Source organism: Chiloscyllium punctatum, chromosome 16 (assembly GCF_047496795.1).
Source record: "Chiloscyllium punctatum isolate Juve2018m chromosome 16, sChiPun1.3, whole genome shotgun sequence".
NCBI classification, from domain to species: Eukaryota; Metazoa; Chordata; class Chondrichthyes; order Orectolobiformes; family Hemiscylliidae; genus Chiloscyllium; species Chiloscyllium punctatum.
The window spans coordinates 48215013-48236811 of record NC_092754.1 but is presented as its reverse complement, the minus strand read 5'-3'; the positions used below and the strand labels follow the sequence as shown (position 1 = coordinate 48236811).

Sequence of the window (21799 nt, the reverse complement as noted above, 5' to 3'; positions counted from 1 at the left end):
GGGGAGACAGATGCACGCGCAGCGAGGAAGGGTCACACACAAACAAGCACAGCAAGAGGGACACACACACACACACACACCAAGGGGGGGATCTCACACATACGCAGCGAGGGAGGGACATGTACACACACAGCAAGGGAGGGACACGCACACACAACAGCAAGGGAGACACGCACACTCACAGCATGGGAGGAAGACACACTTACACACACACTCAGAGCGAGGGAGTGACACGTGCACACACAGCAAGATGCGCACACAAACACGCACAAATCAAGGGAGGGACACGCACACATACACACAGACACACAGCAAGGGAGGGTCACACACATACACTGTGAAATGGTCACATATACTCACAGCAAGAGGGGACACGCACACACAGCGAGGGATGGACACGCTCATGCTCAAGCACATGAACACAGACACACAGCGAGAGAGGGGCACACACACATAGCCAGTCAGGGACAGGGACAGGGACGCACACACACAGCGAGGAGGGAGACACATGCTCACACAATGAGGGAGGGCCAAGCACACACACGCACACCAAGAGGGACACACATACACACATACACAGAGCAAGGGGGGGGGGGGGGGGGGGGGGAACTCACACATACACAGCGAGAGAGGGACACGCACATACACAGCAAAGGGGGACGTGTACACACAGTGAGGGAGAACACACACACACGCACAGCGAGGAAGGGACACGCAGCGAAGGGACACACACACACACACACACACACACACACACACACACACACACAGCGAGGGAAGGACATGCACATGCGCATACACAAAGAGTGAGGGACACACACACAGAGCGAGGGAGGGAGCATGGACACACACAGCGTGGGAGGGACACGCACACACATAGCGTGGGAGGGACACGCGCACACACACCAAGGGATTGACACGCACACACACCGCGAGGGGGAGGGAATGTGCACACAAATTGAGAGGGGGCACACACATGCAAAGCGAGGGAGGGACACGCAAACACACACACCAAGGGAGGGACACACACTCACAGCAAGGGGGGACACACACAGCGAGGGAGGGGCACGCGCACGCACACACACACACACACACACACACCCCCACCCAGGGAGGGAAGGATATGCACACACACAGCGAGGGAGGGACATGCACACACACAGCGAGGGAGGGATATACACAAACACACAGAGCGAGAGAGGGACACGCACATAAACAGCAAGGGAGAGACACGCACACACACACGGGGAAGGAGGGACAAGCAGACACACGGCGAGGGGGAGGGCATGTGCACAGAAATTGAGAGGGGGCACGCACACACAGCGAGAGGGGACGTGCACAGACATGGCGAGGGAGGGACATATGCACACACAGCAAGGGGGGACAGGCACTCACAGCGAGGGGCGATGCAGACACACAATGGTGGGGATATGCACAAAGAGCAAGGGAGGGACAAACACACACACACACACACACACACACACAAGAAAGAAAGTTGAGGCTGGTAGAAATGTTCAAGAGAGCAATATAAGTGGACAAGGCAGGCAAGAACATAGCAGACAATTAGGGAAAACTGGTGGATTAAACTGCAGTTATTTCAATGCAAAGGGCCAGACAGATAAGGCAGATGAACCCAGAGTATGGATGGGAACATGGGATTGGGATCCCATAGATATTACAGAAACACAGCTGAGGGAGCAACAGAAGCAGCAGCTCAATGTTCTGGAGACAGATGCTACAGGAAAGATAGAACAGGAGGCAAAACAGGAGGAGAGCTGGTGGGTTTGATTGGGGGAAACATCCCAGCAGTACCTAGAGGGAGGATTCATGTAGGATCGCCCAGTTAAACGATATCCGTGGAACTGAGAAATAAAAATTGGCCATTAGTTTTCTACGGTCGGACTACAGCGATAGGCAAAGGGAGATGGAGGAGCAAATATGTCAGGAGATTTCAGATATCTCTGAGAATAATAGGGTTGTAATGATAGGGGATCTTAACCGTTCCAAACCTGGACTGGGATTGCTACTAAGTTAAGCATTTGGATGGAAGGAATTTGTTAAGTGTGTCTGAAAACTCCCAGTCATTATGTAAGTGGCCTAACTGGAGAATGGGGCTAAACCTGACCTCCCCTTGGGAAACAAGGTCGGGAACGGGACTGAGGTGTTAGTGGGGGAGCACTTTGGAAAGTTACCACAATTGTATTCGTTTGAAAATAGCGATGGAAAAGGACAGGCCTGGTCCACAAGTTCAAGTTATTCAATGGAGCAAGATAGTATTAGACAGGAATTTTTAAAGTAGATCTGGGGAGGCTACTTGCAGGTAAAGGGAAGTCTGGCAAGTAGGAATATTTTAAAACCAAGATAAAAGGAGCGTTCAGCGCCAGCGTGTTCCTGTTAGTGTGCAGCTCAATGCTGACTGAATTAGGAAACACTGGCTGAGCTTCGAGGCTGTGGTCAAGAAAAAAGGGGTCACATGTCAGATATAACTGGCTGACTCAAGGGAATCCCTTCAGGAGCATCCGGGCTGTAGAAATACACTTAGGATGAAAATCAGGAATGTAAAAAGGGGACACGAGATAGCTTTGGCAGAAAAAGTTAAGGAGAATCCAAAGAGACTCTACAAGTGTATTAAGAGCAAAAGAAGAGCTCGGGACAAACCCGGTCTCCTTAATGATCAATGAAGGTAACGATGTGTGAAACTACAAGATCCAAAACAAATATTTCACTTTGGAACTTACTGTGGATAAAGACAGGCAAGGGAAACTTTTCAAAGGGGTCTAAAGGACAACTGGCTCCCACAGAGTGGATGGAATAAGCTGCCAGAGCAAATAGTGGAGGGTGATAGAAATACATTTAAAAGGCATGTGGATGGGTGTATGAATAGCAAAGGTTTAGAGGAATATTGGCAAAATTGTGGCAAATGTGACTAGAAACATCATGCAGGAGTTGGTCCGAAGGGTCTGTTTCCGTGCTGTACATCTCGATGACTCAATGTCTTGAAATGAGTCCACATTATAGAAAAGGATGTGCTGGAGATTTTAAAACACAAAGGTAGATAAATCCCCAGGACCTGATCAAATGTATCTCAAGACATTGTGGGAAGCTGGTGAAGAAATTGTAGGGCCCCAGCAGAGATATTTGTACCACAGAGAGCTATGTGTGATAGGCTGTTAGACTGGAGGGTGACATTGTGGACAGTGAAGAAGGTTTTCTGAGATTACAAAGGGATCCTGATGAAATGTGTGAATGGCTGAAAAACTGTAGATGGAGTTCAATCTGAATAAATGCGAGGTAATGCATTTGGTACAACAAACACAGGCAGGACTTATACAATTAATGGCAAGACCTTCAGTAGTGTTGTAGAACAGAGGGACCTCAGGGTTCAGCTACATAATTCTTTGAAGTTTGCAACATGGAGAAACAGGATAGTTTAAAAAAAGGTGCTTGCCACACTTGCTTTCATTGCTCAGTGCTTTGGATATAGGAGTTGGGAAGTCATATTGAGATTATACAGGCCATTGGTGAGTCCTCTTCTGGAATACTGTGCCCAGTTCTGGTTGCCCAGTTATAGGAAGGATATTATTCAGCTGGAAAGGGTTGGGAGGAGATTTACTGGGATGTGGCTGGGTACGAAAGGCTTCAGTATAAAAAAAGGCTGAATAGGTTGGTATTTTTCACTGAAACCTGAAAGTTGACAGATGACCTCATAGAAGTTTATAAAATCATGAGGGGGATAGAGTTAATGGGAGTTGCCTTTTCCCATGGACAGTGGAGTTTCAAGACAAGGCACTACATTTTTAAGTTTAGAGGAGAGACATATAAAAAAAAAGACATGAGAGGCACATTGTTACACAGAGGGTGGGTTGTGTGTGGAATGAACTTCCCAAGGAAGGGGTGAACATGGGGACAATTACAATGTTTAAAAGACATTTGGATTAGTACAGGAATAGGAAAGGTTTGAAGGGATATGATCCAGGAACAGGCAGGTGGGATGAGATCCGTTTTAGAGTATGGCTTGCGTTAACCAAACAGTGCGGTATGACTCTCTGACTATGATTATAATGTTGTGTCATTAATTAAGAAAGGCTGCAAGAGAAAGCCAGGGAACGACAGACTGATGAGCGAAACATCATGGTGGGTCAATTGTTGGAGGTCATTCTGAGAGGTAGGCCATCCATGCATTTGGAAAGATAAGGCCTGATTACGGACAGCCAGCATGGCTTTGTGCATGGGAAAACATGTCCCACAAACTTGACTGGAATTTGCTCAAGTTGTGACCAAACAGATAGATGAAGGCAGAGCAACAGACATTGTTTCTGGCTTCCGCAAACCCTTGTTCAGGGTGTAGCATGATACATTGGTTAGTAAGGGTAGATAACAAAGGATCAGGGAAAGCTTGCCAACTGGATACAAAATGGGATGACAGTGGGAGACAGAGGGTGGTGGGAGAGGATTGTTGTTCCGACTGGGGCCTCTGACCAGCAGTGTGCTGTAAGGATTGGTGCTGGGACCACTGTTGTGCACCACTGACATAAACAATCTGAGTGAAAAGATAAAGGTCCCTGTTAGTATGTTTGTGGATACCAAGATTAGTGGAAGAGTGGGCAGGGAATATAGTTCTCAAAGGGGATGTTAATCAACTGGGTCATTGGGCCAAGGAATGAAAGATGGAATTTAATTCAGGTGTTGGATTTAGTTCAGACAAACCAGGGAGGACTAACACAGGTAATGGTTGGGCCCTGGACAGTGTTGTAGAAAAGGGAGAGACCAAGGGGTGCAGTTTATATTGTTCCTTGGACTGGCATCACAGGGTGACAGGGTGTTGAAAGCGGCAATTGGCATACTTGTCTTCATTGGTCAGAGCATTGAGTACATGAGTTGGAGATATTGGTAACATTGTCATCTATATTTCTCCTGGGCAGAAAAGGCCACGGAGTGGCGTTATAAAGGTTTATGAAACCATGTAGGGCCAAAGTAAGGTGAATTGCCAAGGGTAGGTGAGTCCATAGCAGGAGGTATAAACGGGAGGTGAGAGAGCAAGGATTTAAAGAGGGAGCTGAGGGGCAACATTATCCACAGAGGATGGTGCATAGACAGAGTGGACTGCCAGAGGAAATGGTAAAAACAAGTACAATTACAACATGGAAAAGACACTTGGGCAGGTACATGGAGAGGAAAAGGTTTGAAGGGATATAGGTCAAACATAGGCAAAAGCAACTCATTCCATTTAGGAAACCTCGGCCAAAGAGTCATGCCGCACAGAAACAGACCCTATGTCTCCAGTTATTGGAGGAGGAGACTATCGAGACAAGGCATGTTGTAGAGACTGAAGCAAGGTACAGCGATACGGATGGTCATCTGGACTGGAGGTTTCAAATTTGTAAAACAATTGGTGAGAGGGGAGGAGATGACAGAGATAGGAACTGTTATCGGAGTTAGAATGATTGAAGACACTCAATACAAGCCATAGATACAGTGTTGGAGAGGGAATAGGGAACAGAAAGATCCCAGGCAGCATTACCACCCTCTAGTGGGAGGCCTGCTTTCCTCTCAGTTGTTCTGATGCTCCCTAAGAAAGCACAGGCCTGGACTGATAACTGGGAACTCCCGATGCTGTCTCATTACAACAAAACTTGCAGCAGGCGTGGTGATTGAGCCTGGGTTATGTCTGTACTGTGCTCCCCCTCCAGCACTTTCTCTATGTCATGTCTTGTTAGCAGATGTTTGGATCCCCCTTATTACTTTCTGCTTTGTGCACTGGAATGGTCTTACCTGGCAGCAGGATTTATTGAAGACTCCCGACCTCCCTGACTTTGTCTTTCTGGCTAACCAACCATCGTCCCAACCAGCAGTTGACAAGTCTATTGAGTCAGGAACTCCATGAGTACCTGTAGAAGACACAGAAATAGACAGAATGGGAAATTAGATGAATGCTTTGAGGGTTACACATATAGAATGGCACTGAGCCCACAGAGATCTGGAAAATCCCAGTCTACACTCCTGACCTGTGCTGCATCATCTCTCTAGAGTGCAGAATTCTGTTGGCTCATGATCTGGAGTAGCTTCAAGAGTGAGAGACACTGACAGAGGCAGCAATTAGACCCACACAGTCAGGGATACCACATGGAGAGGTACTGAGTCACATCACCAGAGTGCAGGGTCAACCAACTGTGCAGGAAGAAAGGGTTTTGATTCATGTTGCACTGGGACGTACAAACTGTGAGCAGGTGAAGTGATGGCCTAGTGGCATTATTGTGTGACAATTTATCCAGAAACTCAGCAAGTGTTCTCTGGACACGGGTTCAAATCCCACCATTGCAAATGATTGTTTTTGAAGCATTTACTTCACATTCAATGTAATTAAAAACCTGTTAAGTGAGTATTAAACAATTGCTGATGTTAAGAAATATCCATAGAGTGCATTCCTGTCTTTAGTGAAGTAATCCAAGGTGGAACTGGGATATCACAGGTATTACAGAACAGCTGAGGGAGGGACAGGACAGGCAGCTCAATGTTCCAGGGGACAGATGCTGCAGGAAGGACAGAAATGGAGCTGAGAGAGGAGGAGAGCTGCTGGTTCTGATTGGGTGAAATATCACAGCAGGACTGAGAGAGGATATTCCTGCAGGATCTCCCAGTGAAGCTGTGTTCATGGAATTAATCAATAACAATGGGTCTTCCCTTTCCTCTGATTGTTCTGCAGACCCCGAGAGCCCCGCCCCCCTGCACCTTGACCTTCTCAAGATGGCGGCCCTGAGATCCGCGCTCCCTCTTCCCTCAAGCAAATGGCGGCCGTAACCCTGGGCCCCTTCCCTGATCAGAGAACGCCACCTCCTTACCCAGGACTGGAGGGTCTTTTTCGGGTTTTTTTTTTACCTCTATCCGGGACTTGTGAATTCTCTCCGCTTCTTTCTCCCAGCGAGGGCTCCCACACATCGGCTCTGAGCGCCGCTCTCTGAAGCCGATCGCAGCCACTGCCGGAGAAAGCAGCTCTCTGTCGTGTCAATGTGACACTGCACATGCTCTCCATAGAAACCAAACTGCGCGTGCGTTTGAGGTTTCCGGTGAGTTTATACAGACTATTCATAACTGCACAGAATCATGGGTGAAATATTTGTCATTAATAACTGTTCTGTCGACTTAGAAACGTAGAGCTGTCTAGTATGCGAGTACATTGTTCGGTCCAATTCAATCATACCGGCCAAGTATGTAAATTACCAGTCGTTCTGAGTTTGAAAATAAGTTTCTTACTCAATTTGTGCAAATCGATTGGAAATATATATGTTATCAGATTTACATCACAACTATTTCTTAAAATCTCACAGTGATTTATGAGAGAGGTTTAACACTCCATTATGTAGTGACAAGGATCAATCCTGCAAAACAGTTTGCTTTCTGACCAATCCTGAAGCGTTCACTCCCGAGGACGCTTTGGCCCTGCTCCTCACTCACTCTGGTTGGAGGACCAAGCCGCTGCTTGGTCCTCCAGTTCTGCTCCTTCCTCCCATTTGCAAAGTTGATTCGGGCGTGACTTAGCAGCTAAGCACCAGAAATATTAAGGGACAAGGGAAGTTAGAGTCGATGTCTTGTGATGCGGTGAAAATATCCCGAATCTTGGACCGGGAGGCTGGATTCAATTCACAGCGAGTGCAGGTGTGTCTAATAACCACTTTGAACAGGTTCATTCGGAAAAACATGGGAAGTCAGGAACAAAGTAAAAACAATAGAAAATGCATACAATGTGGTGGGGTACTCAATGCTCAGACGATTTTAATCTTTACCAAGTGTTTCAAGGCCCCAATGGGTCCCAGTGCAGACTATTCCACTCCACCTAGTGCACAGCCAGATACCACGATTGTGGGGCAAAGTGTTTTGGTGGGATACAGAGGTGCTTTTCTGGAACTCCCTCAGTTTTGGACGTGAAAATAGGTGAGAAGAAGCAGGGTTTTATATGGAGTTACCTGTTCCCCTCCTCTTGCAGCAACTTATTATTGCCCTGACTTGACCTCGTACATTTTTGGTAGAGATCAGTGACATTTCGTAAGCCAACATACAAGATCTGTCACTCTGTTGAAGACAGCGGAAATCCCTTGCAGCACAATAGTCATAGAACAATACAGCGCAGAACAGGCCCTTTAGTCCTTGATGTCACGCCAACCTGTGAACTGTTCTCAGTTCGTCCCCCTACACTATCCCAAAATCACCCATGTCCTTATCTAAGGATTGTTTAAATCTTCCTGATGTGGCTGAGTTGTCTACATTGGCAGGTAGTACATTCCACAGCCTTACCACTCTGAGTAAAGAACCTGCCTCTAACATCTGTCTTAAATCTATCACTCCTCATTTGTAGTTATGCCCCCTCGTGCATACTGACCTCATCATCCTAGAAAAAGACTTCCACTGTCTACTTCCACCTATCTAAGCCTCTGATCATCTTGTATGTCCCTATCAAATCCCCTCTTAGCCTTCTTCTTGCGAAGGAGAACAGGGTCAAGTCTCTCCGCCTTTCCTCATAAGACCTTCCCTCCAGACTAGGCAATATCCTGGTTAATCTCCTCTGCACCTTTTCCAATTCCTCCCGTCCTTCCCGAAATATGGGCACCAGAACTGCACACAATATTCTGAGTATGACCACACCAGCGTTTTGTATATTTGCAGCATGATATTGCGGCTCTGGAACTCGATTACTCTATGAATGAAACCTAAAACTGTATGCCAGTACTATCCACCTGGGTGGCAACTTTCAGGGATCTATGTACATGGACTCCGACATCCCTCTGCACATCCACACTACCAAGAATCTTTCCATTAACCCAGTAATGAGAAATGTTCGTTAGCACCTCTCCGATCTCCACCGAGTACACACTCAACTTCCCACTTCTGTCTTTGATTGGACCTATTCCTACCCTAATCATCATTTTATTCCTCACATACCTATAGAAAACTTTAGGGTTCTCTTTTATTCTATTTGCTAAAGACTGCTCATGTCCTCTCTTTGCTCTTCTTAACTCTCTCTTTAAATCCTTCCTAGGATGATCTGTAACTCTCCATCTCCTCATCTGAACCATGTTGCCTCATCAACACATAAGCCTCCTTCTTCTTCTAAATGAGCGATGCAATTTCTGTAGTAAACCATGGTTCCCTTACCTTATCACTTCCTCCCTGCCTGACAGGGACATACCTATCAAGGACATGCAATATCTCTCCCTTAAAACAGCTCCACATTTTCATTGTCTGCATCCTCTGCATTTTGCTACCCTATTCTATGCATCCTAATTCCTGACTAATCGCATTATAATTGTCCTTGCCCCATTGATAACTCTTGCCCTGTGGCATGTACCTGTCCCTTTCCATTGCTAAACTAAACGTATCTGAATTATGGTCATTCTCTCCAAAGTGCTCACCCAGAACTAAATCAAACACCTGATCTGGTTCATTACCAAGCACCAGATCCAATGTGGCCTCCCCTCTTGTTGGCCTTCGACATACTGTGTCAGGAAACCCTCCTGTATACACTGGACAAAAACTGATCCATCCAACGTACTAGAGTTATAGCATTCCCAGTCAATGTTGGGGAAGCTAAAGTCCCTCATAATGATCACCCTGGTACTTTTGCTCTTACACAGAATAATTTTGCTAATCCTCTCTTCCACTTCCCTGGAAGTCTGTGGAGGCCTATAAAAAACTCTAAGCAGTGTGACCTCTCCTCTCCTGTTTCTAACCTCAGCCCACACTACCTCAGTAATAGAGTCCTCATCAAAAGTATTCTCAGCCACCGTTATACTACCCTTGACTAACATGACTTGCATGGACCCATTGCAGTGCTTCAAACTCCATGAGGCAGCCATACTCTCTATGACAGACAGACTCAGTCTGGAACCTCCTCTGTCCTTAAGACCTTATACACTGGCTGCACTCCTCCATTTCCCCTTTGCATGTTCCCTTTCCAACCCACCTCACCTGCATCACTCCATAATTGGAGTGGTCAAGGGCAGAAGTCTGTCAAATAGCCTCCCTAATCTTTTCTATCCTCCTTTAAGATTTTTTTTTAAATCATTCTCCTTAATCAATGTTTTGATCATCCATACAATGATTCCATACAATGCAAGTAGTTGTTGTTTTTGCCGTACATTAGGAGAAACAGGAATGATGCATTCAAAATTCTAACAAGAAAGTCACTGATAGGCGCAGTGTATAGGCCACCAAATAATGACATCACATTGGGATGGGCAATAAACAAAGAAATAACTAATGCCTGTAAAAATGGTATGGTTATTATCATGGGTGATTTTAATCTATATGTAGATTGGTCAAACCAGCTCAGTCAGGGTAGCTTTGAGGAGTTCATTAAGTGTATCTGTGATATTTTACTTGAACAGTATGAAATGGATCTACAAGGGAGCAAGCTATCCAAGAGCTGGCCTTGTATAATGAGACAGGAATAATTAGTGATCTCAGAATTAGGGATCCTCTCGGAGGAAGTGATCACTGTATGGTTGAATTTAATACATATGGAGAGTGTGAAGTTAAAATCTAATACCTGGGTCCTGTGCTTCAACACAGGGAACTACAATAGAATGAGGGAGAACCTGGATAATGTAGACTGGAAACAAAGATTTTATGGTGGGACAGATGATGAGCAGTAAAAGATTTTCAAAGATACTTTACAAAGTCCTCAGCAAAGGTATATTCCAGTGAAAGGTAAGGACTGTAAGAAAAGGTGTTCTCTGCGATGGGTATCTAAGGAAAGTGATCAAATTGAAAGGCATACAAAGTGGCCAAAACCAGCATGAAACTCTAACTGGGAAAACTTTAAAGGTCAACAGAGAGCCACAGAAGAGCTACAAAGAAATGTAAGGTAGAACATGAGAAAAATAAACTAGCACAGACTATAAGGACAGAGAGCAAAGGTTTATATAAACATACATAATGAGAAAAGAGTGGCTAAAGTAAATGTTGGTCCTTTGGAAAAAGAGAAGGAGAATTTCTTTATGGGCTATCACGGTGGAGGATACTAATATCTTGCCAGTAATTAACAATGAGACAAAGGTAGGTGAGGATTTGGAAACTATCATTATTACGGAACAGCTAGTTTTGGACTGTTGGAGGTAATTGAGCTAATAATAGGAAATTCTCCTGGCCCTGACAAAATATATCCCAGGGTACTAAAAGAGATGCCAGGAGAAATAGCAAATGCACTGACAGTAATTTCCTAAAATTCACTGGACATTGTGGCAGTCCCAGCAGATTGGAAAGCAGCGAAAGTGACACCACTATTTCAAAAAGGAGGTGGACAAAAAATGGGGAATTATACCCCAGTTAGCTTTTTCTCTGTAGTGGAAAAGATACTTGGGTCTATTATCAAGGAAGAAATAGCAGGGACTCAATAGAAATTGTCCCATTGGACAGACACAAGGTTCATGCTTGACAAATAGTTTGGAATTCTATGAAACCATTTCAAGCAAGGTGGACAACGGAAACCCAGTGCATATGGAGTACCAGGATTTCCAAAATGCCTTCAACAAGGTGCTGTGCAAGAGGCTGTTGCATAATATAAGGGTGCATGGCATTAGGGGTAGAGTATTAGCATGGATAGGAGATTGATTGACAAACAGGAAGCAAAGTGTGAGGATAAATGCATATTATTCTGGCTGGCAATCAGTGACTAGTCGTGTGCCTCAGGGATCAGGACTTGGTCTGTGTGAGTGGCTTTCCTGTATACCTTTGTGGTGAATTCACCAAGTCCTGAACTACGAAAGCAACCACCCCAACACACACAAAAGAAGTTGCATCAAGACACTATTCAAAAGAGCCACAACACACTGCAGTACACCAGAACTGCAAAAAGAGGAAGAAGAACAATGTATTTGCCAAAAACGGATACCCGCGCAATTTCATCAACAGATGCCTAAGGGAAAGACAACAGAACGAGGACATGCCACAACCCAAAGGACTTCCCACACTACTGTGAGAAACAAAGCCCACTCACTTCAATAATTTCAGTCCGAGACCAGATCTGAATCAGTAGTGTCATTTATTTTACACTTGCAAGTGGGTGTGATGTCCGCTGTCTACAAGGCCGAGGACATACACACACTAAATTCAATTCATCCACAACATTTATATGATTTGATGTCTATTGTTTTACACTGCTCCCTCCCCTGTTTACATCGTCCACTTCCCTAAGACCGGCCCCCATTACCCCTGTTTATCTCTTGCCTTATCCGGCCTTGTCTGTGACAAAATGCTTATTTCTGGTCTCACAAGGCTGTTTGACCTCATCCTGCTGTAGGTCATTGTTAGGCATATTCTTTCTTCATCATTATCTACCCCCTTCATCTGTGCCTTTCCCGAGGCCGTTCTGATCCCTATGACCCTTTTAATTGGGGTTTGTTCCTGTGTTTTTGTAAAAGTGGGAAGCACATGTTTATATTACTGTTTGTACAGGCGTATCTAGTTTAACTTCATCCCCTCACAACATCTTATCTACTTGCCCATAATGTCTACCTTCTGACATACAGTTTTAGCTAATACAAAAACAATTATATATTTCCTCCACATCGTTTCCATTCTTGTTGACTCAGCTCTTGGCTAAAACAATTACACACTGGTGTGAGTTCATCTTACTTTGTAAGATGGAATTGCAGAATTGCAGAAGTAACATTAATTTACCTATATCCCACACTACCATACTTCAAGAGCATTTCCGAACTGACAGCCAGACCACTGTGACCACTAGGACTCATAACAGCACACAAACCAACAGCCACTCTCAGACAACAACTCACCAGAACGAAGGAGCCGATACCCAGCATGAGCAAAACCAATATAGTGTACAAAGTCCCATGCAAGGACTGAACAAAACACTATGTAGGACAAACAGGAAGACAGCTAATGATCCGCATCCATGAACACCAACTAGCCACAAAACGACATGACCAGCTATCCTTAGTAGCCACACAGGCAGATGACAAGCAACATGAATTCGACTGGGACAACACTACTATTATAGGACAAGCCAAACAGAGAACAGCCAGGGAATTCCTAGAGGCATGGCACTCATCCACAGATTCAATCAATAAGCACATCGATCTGGACCCAATATACCGACCCCTGCAACAGACAGCTGGAATTGACAACCGGAAGCGGCAGATTCAAACCACTACAAATGCCGGAGGAAAGATCACAGAAGCGCTTCACAGGAGGCTCCCAAGCACTGAGGATGTCACCTAGAAAGGGGATGAAACGTCTGGCTCACAAATTCCCAGCTCGGCGAACAGAATCACAACAACGAGGACTGTGAAACTTTGCAGAGGAACATTGAGTGTGCAATGGTCAGTCTTGTGGAATGTAATGTTCATAAATGTAATGTCATACTGTTTGGTTGGAGTAACATTTAAAAAGAGATTATTACTTGAATTTTAAAAAGTTTCATTATTTGCTATGCAGAGGCACCTGAGTATCCTTCTGCATGAACGTTGGTCACCAGATATAACTATCAATTCAGAAGGCAAATGCAATTTTGTCCTCATTGCTTAAAAGCAGAGGTTATGTTCCAGCTGTATTGGGTGCTGGTGAGGCCACACCTGGAGTACTCCATGTCGTTTTTATCTCCTTAGTTGAGAAAATATGTACTGGCACTAGAGGGGGTGTAGAGGAGGTTAAATGGGTTGATTCCAGAGTTGAGGGGTTTGACTTAACAGAGACTGAGTAGATTGGATTATATTCATTGGAATTCAGAAGAATGGAAACATATAAAATAATGAATAAAATGGATAAAATAGAAGTAGAGAGGATGTTTCCACTGGCAAAAATGAGGTAAAAACAATGACTGCAGATGCTGGAAACCAGATTCTGGATTAATGGTGCTGGAAGAGCACAGCAGTTCAGGCAGCATCCAAGTAGCTTCGAAATCGACGTTTCGGGCAAAGGCCCTTCAGGGCTTTTGCCCAAAATGTCGATTTCGAAGCTACTTGGATGCTGCCTGAACTGCTGTTTTCACTGGCAGGTGAATCTGGGACAAGAGGGCATCAACTCAAGATTAGAGGCAGCAAATTTAGGACTGAATTGAGAAGGAACTTCTTCACCTCAATGGAATTCATTGCCCAGGGAAGTACTTGATGCTAGTTCAGTAAATGTTTTTAAAGCTAAGGTAGCTTTTTTAAAAAAAAGAAATAATTAAGGAATACGATGAGAACATGGGTAAATGGTTCTGCGTCCACGAGATGATCAGCCATGACCTTTCTGAATGGCAGAGCAAGCTCAAAGGGCAGGATGGCCTTCTCCTGTTCCTAGTTCTTATGTTATGCATTCCTCCCTCACTCGCGACTTGGAGGTGCTGGTGTTGGATTAAGATGGACAAAATTAAAATTCACAGAACACCAGGTTATAGTCCAACTGGTTTATTTGGAAGCACTAGCGTTGCTGCTGCTTCATCAGGTGGTTGTGTGTTTTTAACTTTGTCTCTCACTCTTGCAACTTATGAACAGCAACAAAAGCCACGAAGCAGTGCGCATGCTTCAGCCAACAATGGTCCCCGGATGTCAGGGGCGGAGCTGGAGGACCTGGTGGGACAGTTGGCCCTCCGACCAATCAGTGAGCGAGGGGCGGGACTTGGCTATACCACGTGATCATCCTCGCAGACATCGCGAATGTGCGTGCGGAGAGTTGTCGTTAAGGAAAGGAATAAACTGTTTAGCAGGAAGCGGGAGGGAAATGGTGTCGGTATGGGCTGAGAGATTTTGCAAACATTTGGTGCACATCGGAAAATACAAGTTTGAAATTTAGACTCGTTTTTTGCAGTGAACGGGAAAATGCCTCATCTAGCGATTGACTCGAGTAAGCACCGCCGTTTTTATTCTGGGCAACGATTCATTGGACACGTGCGGCCGCCAGCTTTGTAGGGGGCAAAGTTCAGAGGGGTGTCTGTGCAGCCTTCTCTGGTAGAGAGTCATAGGGCAGGATTTACACAGAGCACAGTCAAACCCAGAGAAATTGATTTTTTTTTCTCTGGATTTGTTTCGTCATTCATTTAAATGATTTGGATTTGAATAGAGGCGGTACAGTTCGTAAGTTTGCAAGTGACACCAAAATTGTTGGTATTGTGGACAGTGACAAAGATTGTCTCAGAGTACAATGGGATATTGATCAGATGGGCCAATGGGCTGAGGAGTGACAGATAGGGTTGAATTTAGATAAATGTGAGGTACTGCATTTTAGAACAGCAAATCAGAGCAAGACTCACACACTAAATTGTAAAATCTTGGAGAGTCTTGCTGAACAAAGAGACCTTGGAATGCAGGTTCACAGTTCCTTGAAAGTAGAGTCACAAGTTTTTTGGGCTCTGCTGATGCCTCAGCCAAATATATGTATATATACAAGATTGAAAAAATGCACAGGATTGTAAAGGACAAGAATAAAGTCGAATCTGTGTTTGTAAATATGGACATATGTATGGCATGATCCAATGTACAGACCATCAAATCGTTTATGAATAAAGTATATTTTTGAAATAAAAAAAAAACAAAGAGACCTTGGAATGCAGGTTCACAGTTCCTTGAAAGTAGAGTCACAAGTAGATAGGATAGTGAAGAAGGCATTTGGTATGCTTCCCTTTATTGGTCAGAGCGTTGAGTAAAGGAGCTGGACAGGTCATTAGTTAGGCCACTTTTGGGCTATTGTGTGCAATTCTGGTCTCCCAAGAAGGAGGCACTGAAACTTAAAAGGTTTGAGAATTGATTTTCAAGGATGTTGCCAGGGTTGGAGGATTTGAGTTGCAGGAAGAGGCATAATTGACTGGGGCCATTTTCCCTGCAGTGTCATGGCTGAGGTGTGATGTTGAAGAGGTTTATATAATAATCGTGAGGGGCATGGATAGTGTAAGTAGACAAGGTGTTTACCCTGGGGTGGTGGAGCCCAGAACTAGAGGATATAGGTTTAGGGTGTGAGGGGAAAATTCAACAGGAGCCTAAAAGGCAACAAAAATTGTAACATTTCAAAGTCATTTGAATAGGAAGGGTTCAGAGGGATGTCGGCCAAGTGCTGGTAAATGGGAATAGATTAGGTTAGAATATCTGGTTGGCATAGACGGGTTGGATTGAAGAGTCTGTTTTGGTGCTAGACATCTCCGAATGTGGGATCATAAAAGAGAACATTGCTCTGATTCGCCTGTGAGCTCCTTGATGTCCAGTTGTTCATTATCTAGCTTCCTCAGTCCCTGAGTGTATTTTTTGCTCTGTTTAGTATTTTATGATTACGTTCACAGACCTTTCTGTAAATGAATTGTCCACTGCTGCCCGGCTTCTGGCCATATTACAGAGGAGGTAGTATGGATGTCTTAAATCGTAGCAAGGTGGATAAATCCCTGGGACCTGTTAAGGTGTATCCCAGACATTTGTGGAAAGCTAAGAAAATGATGGCAGTTCCCCTCTGAGATATTTATATTGTTATTGGTGATAGGTGGGATGCTGGAAGACGTGCTATTATTTAAAAAGGTGGTAAGGAAAGGCCAGGGAACAAGAGAACAGTGAGCCTGAAGTCAGTGGCAGGCAAGTTGTTGGAAGGGATTCTGAAGGACAGGATTTACATGTATTTGGAAAGACGAGGAATGATTAGGGATAGTCAACATGGCTTTGTGTGTGGGAAATTCTCTCTCTCTCTAACTTGATTGAGTTTTTTTGAAGGTAGACTGTGGACGTTGTCTATATTGACACTGAACGATGTTCCACATAGCAGACTGGTTAGCAAGGTTAGATAACATGAAATGTTGGGAGAACTTGCCATTTGGATACAAAACTGGCTTGAAGGTAGGAGGCAGAGGGTGGTGAAAGAGGGTTGCTTTGTGGATTGGAGGCCTGTGAGCAGCAGTGTGCTGCAGGAATGGATATGGGTCCTTCAATAAATGACTTGGATGTGAATATATGAGATATAGTCAGTAGGTTTACAGAAGACACCAAAATTGGAGGTGTCGTGGACATTGAAGAAGGTTACTTCAGAATGCAACAGGATCTTGATCAGATGGGCCATTGGGGCGAGGAATGGCAGACTGGGTTCAATTTAGACAAATGTAAGCTGCTGGATTTTGGAAAGGCAAGTCAGGGCAGGACTTATACACTTAATGGTAAAGTCCTTGGGAATGTTGCTGAACATAGAGACCATGGAGTGCAGGTTCATTGTTCCTTGAAAGTAGAGTCGCAGGTAGGCAGACTAGTGAAGGTGGTATTTGGTATGCTTATATTTATTGGTCAATGTATTGAGTACAGAAGCTGGGACGTCAAATTGTGGCTGGACAGGGCATTGATTAAGCCATTTCAGGAATTCTGTTTGAAGTTTGAAATTCCCTGTTCTGGAAAGGATGTTGTGAATCTTTGAAAGAGTTCAGACAAGATTTACATAGACTTTGCTAGGGTTGGAGGATGTGGGCTACAGGATGAGGCTGAATAGGCCAGGGTTAATTTCCCTGGAGAGTCAAAGACTGAGAGGTGACCCTCAAAGATCAGCAAGGCAGCCATTGTGTGGAGCTGCAGGCGATGGACGAGATACGGAGACAAGTATTTTGCATCATGTTTACTATGAAGAAGTACATGGGAGATATAGAATGTGGGGAAATAAATGGTGACATCTTGAAAAATGTCCATGTTACAGAGGAGGAGGTGCTCAATGAGTGGCTAAGGAGCTGGTGCAGGGGAAAGGGATTCACATTTTTTGGATCATTGTGATCTCCTCTGGAGTAGAGTTGACCTGCATAAGAAGGATGGATTGTACCTGAATTGGAAGGTGTCTAATATCGAGGCAGGGAGACTTGCTGGTGATACTCGGGAGGCATTAAACCAGTGAGGGAGTGGGTGTAAACCCAAGAAGATAGTGAGAATAGAGGCATGTCTGAGGCTGGTACAGTTCAGAAGTCAAATAGTCAAGGCAGGCAAGGGTCAGTATTAATATGATGGGCTGAATGAAGTCGGACTGAGCAGTTGCACTGCATTTACTTCAATAGAAGAGGCCTGACAGGGAAGGCAGATGAGCTCAGGGTATGGTTTTGAAAATGGCACTGGGATATTATAGCTATTACAGAGGCATCACTCAGGGATGGATAGGACTGGCAGCTTAATGTTCCAGGGTATAGACACTATAGGAAGAATAGAAAGGGGGACAAGAGAGGAGGGGAGTGGCATTTTCGATTCGGGATAGCATTATGTTTTTGCTTAGGGAGGATATTTCTGGGAGTACGCCCAGTGAAGTTATTTAGGTGGAACTGGGAAATAAGAAAGGGATGATCACCTTATTGGGGTTTTCTGCATGGATCTCATCTGGGTCCTCTGGTTTCCTCCCACAGTCCAAAGATGTGCAGGTTGGGTGGATTATGCAGGCTGAATTGCCCACAGTGTTCAGGGATGTGTAGGTTGGGTGGCCCTGGGAAATGCAATGTTACAGGGGGAGGTAAGGAGGATCTCCAGGTCAATATCAATGTGATGGGCTGAATGACCTGCTTCCACACTGTTTGGAATTCTCTAATATTTCTACTAGTTTTAAAATAGTTACAGAAGATAATATACCAGATCTAAATGTTAAGGTTCTGAATTGGACAATGGCCAATTTTGATGGCACAAGGCAAGAACTTTCATCTGGCCCCTCAGCCTGCTCTGCCATTGAATAAGATCAGGCCTGAGCTTTTCATGGCCTCAGCTCCACATTCCTGCTCTCTCACCATAATCCTTAATTCCTTTCCTGTTCACAAATCTACATTTTGCCTTAAAGGCATTCAAGTTGATAACGTCAAAAGCAGGGAATTCCACAGATTCACAACCCTTTAGCTGAAGAAGCTCCTCCTGAACTCAGTCCTAAATCTGCTCCCACTTATTTTGAGGTAATCTCTGTGGTTTGACCCACCCCCCAGTGGAAATAACCTCTCTGCTTCTATCTTATCTACTCCCTTCATAATTTTATTTTTTCCTCTCCAACCTCCCATTCTTCTAAATTACAATGACTATAGAACCAGTTTTCTCAATCTCTCCACATACACCAATCCTCTCAACTCCCAACTCAAACTGGTGAACCTCCTCTGTACTCCCTCCAGTGTCAGTACATCCTTGTTAATGTAAGGGGACCAAACCTGTACACAGTACTCCAGGTGTGGCCTCCCCAGCACCCTGTACAGCTGCAGCATAACCATCCCTCTAGCAACGAAGGACAATATTATCTGCTGCACCTGCAAACCAACTTCCTGTGATTCATGCATAAGGACACCTAGCCCCCTCTGCACACAGCCTGCTGCATGTTTTCACCATTTCATCATCCAGTTTGCTGTTAGTCCAACCAAACTGGATGACCTCACATATCCCAACATTGAACTCCATCTGCCAGACCCTTACCCACTCACTTAACCTATCTGTATCCCTGTGCAGACTGACAGTGGCCTCTGCAAACATTGCTGTACCTCATATTTGTATCAAATGTGAACTCTGACACCGTACACTTGGTCCTCAACTCCAAAACGTTTGTGTAAATTGCAAACAGTTGTAGTGCCAACACTAATCCAAACACCCATTTATCCCCAGTCTTTATTTTTTATTGGTTAACCGATCCTGTATCAATGATAATACATTACCTATAATGCTGTGCATCTTTACCTTATTCAGCAGCCTTTTGTGTGGCAACTTATCGAATGCCTTCTGGAAATCCAGATACACCACATCCACAAAGTTCCCCCTTCTCCAATGCGCTCGTCGTATCCTCAAATAATTCCAGTAAATGCTTAAACGTGACCTGCCTTTCATGAATCCATGCTATGTTTACTAAATGAGACAATTTCTACCCAGATATGTCATCACTACTTCCTTGAGAGATTCAAGCATTTTCTCCACTACAGAAGTTCAGCTAACGGGTCCTTTTTGAAAAAATAGTGGCACCGCATTTGCAGCTTCCAGTCTGTCAAAACCATCCCAGAATCCAACAAATTTTAGTGAATTATCACGAGTCTATTTGTTATTCACCCCCTCCCCCCCCCCCCCCCCCCCCCCCCCCCCCCCCGACCGCCACCACCCCCACCATCTCCTTTAGTCCCTGTGATGCAATCCATCAGGCCCAGGAGACACATCTACCTTGAGGCTGTTATCTTTCCCAACATTACCTCTTTACTGGGAATGATTGCTTCTCTGTCCTCATCTGTCTTTGCTTCCCTAGGCCTGCGACAACAAGAGTACAGACAGTATGTTCCTGTTAAGGCCAAGGCTGGTCGGTGTAGAGAATGCTGCCTATCGAAAGAAATTGAGGGCCTGGTCAAGAAAATGAAGGAGGCATATGGCAAGTACAGAGAGCTGTGTTTGTGTGAATCCCTAGAGGAGTATAGGGGCAGTAGGAGTATACTCGAGGTAAACCATGAGGGCAAAAAGGGGACATGAGATTGCTTTAGGAAATAGGTTTAAGAAGAATCCAAAGTGATTGTACAAATACACTAAGGACAAGCGAGTAACCAGGCAGAGAATAGGTACCCGCAAAAATCAAGGCTGTCTGTGGAACCGCAGGAGGTGAGAGAGATTCTGTATGAGCGGAGAGGTTCTACAAACAAAATGTGCACATCGGAAAACACACATTTGAACATCACAGTCTTGTGTTTTCAGTAAACGGGGAATTGCCTCAGTGTGGCTGCAGGAATGGGTGCACGTCGCCATCTTTATTCGAGGCAAGAATTCACTGGACACGTGCAGAGCCGCCAGCTTTGTAGGGGGCAAGGTGCAGCCAGGTGCATGTGCAGCCTTTCTCTGGTACAGAGTCATTGGGCAGGACTTACACAGAGCACATTCAATCTCAGAGAAATGGATGTTTATTTCTGGATTTGTTTCGTCATTCAATTAAATGATTTGGTATCGTAAATGAGTTTGCAGGTCATACAAAATTGGAGGTATTGTGGATAATAAAGAAGGTTACCTCAGATTACAATGAGATATTGATCAGATGGGGTTTAATTTAGATAAATGTGAGGTGCTGCAGTTTGGAAAAGCAAAGCAGGGCAGGACTTGTACACTGAATGGCAAGGCCCTGAAGACGTTTGCGGAACAAAGAGACCTTGTTCATAGTCCTTGCAAGTCAAGTTGCAGGTAGATAGGATGATGGTGTTCAGTATATTTTCCTTTGGTTGTGGGAGGATGTGGGAGGTCATGTTGCTCTACAGGACATTCGTTAGGCCACTTTTGGAATCTTGTGTGCAATTCTGGCCTGCCTCCTATCCGAAGGGTGCTGTTAAAGTTGAAAGGTTTCAAAAAAGACTTACAAGGATGTTGTTAGGGTTGGAGGATTTGAGCGACAGGATGAGGCATAAAAGGCTGGGACTGTTTTCCCTGGAGTGCCATAGGCTGAGCAGTGATGTTATGGAGGTTTATACAATCATGAGGGGCATGAACAGAGTAAGTGAACAAGATGTTTTCTCTGGAGTGGTGGTGTCCAGAAGTAGAGGGCATTGCTTTAGGGTGAACAGATAAAATTTCAAAGGGGTAGTGGGTGGAATGAGCTGCCAGAGGAAGTGGTGGAGGCTAGTACAATTAAAACATGTTAAAGGCATCTAAATAGACACATGACATGATTGGGAAGCGTTTACAGGGATATGGGCCAAGTGCTGGCAAATGGGAATAGACTAGATTCGGATACCTGTTTGGCAAGGATGAGTTAAACCGAAGGGTCTGTGTCGGTGCTATACATCTCTATGACTGTGCGATCATAACAGCTTATGATTCATCTCTGGGCTCCCTCATGACCACTTTGTCAATATCTAGTTTCCTCAATCTCGAAGAATGGGTGTATTTTTGGT

At 44.7% G+C, this 21799-nt stretch overlaps 1 long non-coding RNA gene across 1 annotated transcript in view; it reads left to right on the top strand.

Moving 5' to 3' along the window:
- The first annotated feature begins 7564 nt into the window (after nucleotides 1-7564).
- The window catches only part of LOC140486864 (uncharacterized), a 35571-nt gene continuing 21336 nt past the window's right edge, over nucleotides 7565-21799 (top strand). Inside the window, exon 1 of the long non-coding RNA XR_011962644.1 lies at nucleotides 7565-7653. This is a non-coding gene — a long non-coding RNA (uncharacterized lncRNA). The remainder of the gene's footprint in view (nucleotides 7654-21799) is intronic.